This window comes from Arachis hypogaea, chromosome 11, assembly GCF_003086295.3.
Source record: "Arachis hypogaea cultivar Tifrunner chromosome 11, arahy.Tifrunner.gnm2.J5K5, whole genome shotgun sequence".
In the NCBI taxonomy this organism is placed as follows: domain Eukaryota; kingdom Viridiplantae; phylum Streptophyta; class Magnoliopsida; order Fabales; family Fabaceae; genus Arachis; species Arachis hypogaea.
The window spans coordinates 49,811,511-49,815,373 of NC_092046.1; the positions used below are offsets into that span (position 1 = coordinate 49,811,511).

The 3,863-nt window shown below is 36.0% G+C and overlaps 1 non-coding gene across 1 annotated transcript; it reads left to right on the plus strand.

The window, feature by feature from the left end:
- Window positions 1–1,721: 1,721 nt before the first annotated feature.
- Window positions 1,722–1,829, plus strand: LOC112725220 (small nucleolar RNA R71). The gene has a single exon (XR_003164342.1). It is a non-coding gene; the product is annotated as a small nucleolar RNA R71 (small nucleolar RNA).
- Window positions 1,830–3,863: the final 2,034 nt, after the last annotated feature.

The window sequence follows — 3,863 nt, forward strand, 5'->3', positions numbered from 1 at the left end:
ATGTCAATAGCTTGACAGTGGGCTCTCATGGAGCCTTACAGATGTTCAGAGCATTGTTGAGGCTCTCCAACACCAAACTTAGAGTTTGGATATGGGAGTTCAACACCAAACATAGAGTTTGGTTGTGGCCTCCCAACACCAAACTTAGAGTTTGACTGTGGGGGCTTTGTTTGAGTCTGCTTTGAGAGAAGCTTTTTCTGCTTCCTCTCCATGGATGCAGAGAGAGATCCTTGAGTTGTAAACACAAGGTTGTCCTTATTTAATTGAAGGATCAATTCTCCTCTGTCCACATCAATCACAGCTCTTGCTGTGGCTAGGAAAGGTCTTCCTAGGATGATGGATTCATCCTCTTCCTTTCCAGTATCTAAGACTATGAAATCAGCAGGGATGTAAAGGCCTTCAACCTTTACTAACACGTCCTCTACTTGTCCATAAGCCTGTTTTCTTGAATTATCTGCCATCTCTAATGAGATTTTAGCAGCTTGTACCCCATAGATTCCCAGTTTTTCTATTACAGAGAGGGACATAAGGTTTATTCCTGAACCAAGGTCACAGAGAGCCTTAAAGATCATGGTGCCTATGGTACAAGGTATTATGAATTTTCCAGGATCCTGTCTCTTCGGAGGCAATGTCAGTTGATCCAGATCACTTAGTTTATTGGTGAACAAGGGAGGTTCATCTTCCCAAGTTTCAATACCAAATAATTTGGCTTTTAGCTTCATGATTGCACCAAGGAACTTGGCAGCTTGCTCTTCAGTAACATCCTCATTCTCTTCAGAAGAGGAATACTCATCAGAGCTCATGAATGGCATAAGGAGGTTCAATGGAATCTCTATGGTCTCTAGATGAGTCTCAGATTCCTTTTGTTCCTCAGCGGGAAGCTCCTTATTGATCACTGGACTTCCCAGGAGGTCTTCCTTCTTGGGATTCACGTCCTCTCCTTCCCTTACAGGTTCGGCCATGGTGACCAATTCAATGGCCTTGCACTCTCCTTTTGGATTCTCTTCTGTATTGCTTGGGAGAGTACTAGAAGGGATTTCAGTGATCCTTTTACTCAGCTGGCCCACTTGTGCTTCCAAATTTCTAATTGAAGACCTTGTTTCATTCATGAAACTTACAGTGGCCTTAGATAGATCAGAGACTAAATTTGCTAAGCTAGATGGATTCTGCTCAGAATTCTCTGTCTGTTGCTGAGTGGATGATGGAAACGGTTTATTATTGTTAAACCTGTTTCTTCCACCATTATTAAAGCCTTGTTGAGGCCTTTGATCCTTCCATGAGAGATTTGGATGATTTCTTCATGATGGATTGTAGGTGTTTCCATAAGGTTCACCTAAGTAATTCACCTCTGCTATTGCAGGGTTTTCAGGGTCATAAGCTTCTTCTGCATAAGAAGCCTCTTGAGTACTGTTGGATGCATCTTGCATTCCATTCAGACTCTGAGAAATCATATTGACTTGCTGAGTCAATATTTTGTTCTGAGCCAATATGGCATTCAGAGTATCAACTTCAAGAACTCCCTTCTTCATAGGCGTCCCATTACTCACAGGATTCTTCTTAGAAGTGTACATGAACTGGTTATTAGCAACCATGTCAATGAGTTCTTGAGCTTCTGCAGGCATTTTCTTTAGGTGAATGGATCCACCTGCAGAAGTATTCAATGACATCTTTGATAGCTCGGATAAACCATCATAGAAGATATCCAGGATGGTCCATTCTGAAAGCATGTCAGAAGGACACTTTTTTGTCAGCTGCTTGTATCTTTCCCAAGCTTCATAGAGGGATTCACCTTCTTTCTGTCTGAAGGTTTGAACATCAGCTCTAAGCTTGCTCAGCTTTTGAGGAGGAAAGAACTTGGCTAAGAAAGCCGTGACCAGCTTATCCCAAGAGTTCAGGCTGTCTTTGGGTTGAGAGTCCAACCACACCCTAGCTCTGTCTCTTACAGCAAAAGGGAAAAGCATGAGCCTGTAGACTTCAGGATCTACTCCATTAGTCTTAACAGTATCACATATCTGCAAGAATTCAGTTAAGAACTGAAAAGGATCTTCAGATGGAAGTCCATGAAACTTGCAATTCTGCTGCATCAGAGAAACTAGCTGAGGTTTCAGCTCAAAGTTGTTTGCTCCAATGGCAGGAATGGAGATGCTTCTTCCATGTAAATTGGGTTTAGGTGCAGTAAAGTCACCAAGAATTCTCCTTGCATTATTATTATTTTCGGCTGCCATCTCCTCTTCCTGTTCGAAAATTCTTGAAAGGTTCTCTCTGGATTGTTGTAATTTAACTTCTCTTAGTTTCCTCTTCAGAGTCCTTTCAGGTCCTGGATCTGCTTCAACAAGAATATTATTGTCCTTGCTCCTGCTCATATGATAAAGAAGAGGGCACAGGAAAAATAATAATAATAGTAGGGATCCTTTATACCACAGTATAGAGGTCCTTGTGTGAGTAGAAGAAAAGAAGGGGACAAAGAATGTAATGTAAGGAAAGAAACACAAGGGTGAAGAGAGCAGAGAAGTGAGATGAGGAGATGTTGGTAGATGAATAAATAAATAGAATAAGATGAGAGAGGGAGAATTTCGAAAATAATTTTTGAAAAAGAGTTAGTTAGGTAGTTTTGAAAAAGATAAGAAACAAACAAAAAGTTAGTTAGTTAGTTGAAACAAATTTTGAAAAGATAAGAAGTTAGGAAGTTAAAAAAGATATTTTGAAATCAAATTTTTGAAAAAGATAAGATAAGAAGATATTTTTGAAAATATATGATAGAAATTAGTTTTTGAAAAAGATTTCAATTTTAAAATCACAATTAAAGACTTGATTCACAAGAAATCATAAGATATGATTCTAGAACTTAAAGTTTGAATCTTTCTTAACAAGTAAGTAACAAACTTGAAATTTTTGAATCAAAACATTAATTGTTATTGTTATTTTCGAAAATTTGATATAAAAATAAGAAAAAGATTTTTGAAAAATATTTTTAAAAATTTCGAAAATAACTAAGAAAAATGAAAAAGATTTGATTTTTGAAAAAGATTTTGAAAAAGATAAGATTTTTAAATTGAAAATTTGATTTGACTCATAAAAACAACTAGATTTTAAAAATTTTTGAAAAAGTCAACTCAATTTTTGAATTTGATGAGAGAAAAAGGGGAAGATATTTTTTTTTATTTTTGAATTTTTATGATGAGAGAGAAAAATTAAAACATCATTTTTCATGTTTTTCTCTTTTATTTTTGAATCAAAACAAGGAATGCATGCAAGAACACTATGAATGTCAAGATGAACACCAAGAACACTATGAAGATCATGATGAACATCAAGAACACATTTTTAAAAAATTTTTAATGCAAAGAAAACATGCAAGACACCAAACTTAGAAATCTTTAATGCTTAGGCACTAAGAATTCAAGAATGCATATGAAAAACAAGATACAACACAAAACAAAAAATCATCAAGATCAAACAAGAAGACTTACCAAGAACAACTTGAAGATCATGAAGAACACTATGAATGCATGAAATTTCGAAAAATGCAAGATGAGTATGCAATTGACACCAAACTTATGACATGACACATGACTCAAACCAGAAGCACAAAAAAATTATTTTTTGATTTTTATGATTTTATGATTTTTTTGTATTTTCTTTTAATATTTTCGAAAATCATTTTGAAAAAGAAAAATAAGGATTCCAAAATTTTTAATATGAATTCCACGAATCTTATGCTCTTTAAACTAAAGCTCCAATCAAGGGGTCAAGCATGGCTTAATAACCAGCCAAGCTTTAGCATGTAACAGGTAGATCATGAACAGTAGTAGGTGGATTAGCACCAACTAGCTTGCTCTTGATAACAAATTGGAAGCCTCAGT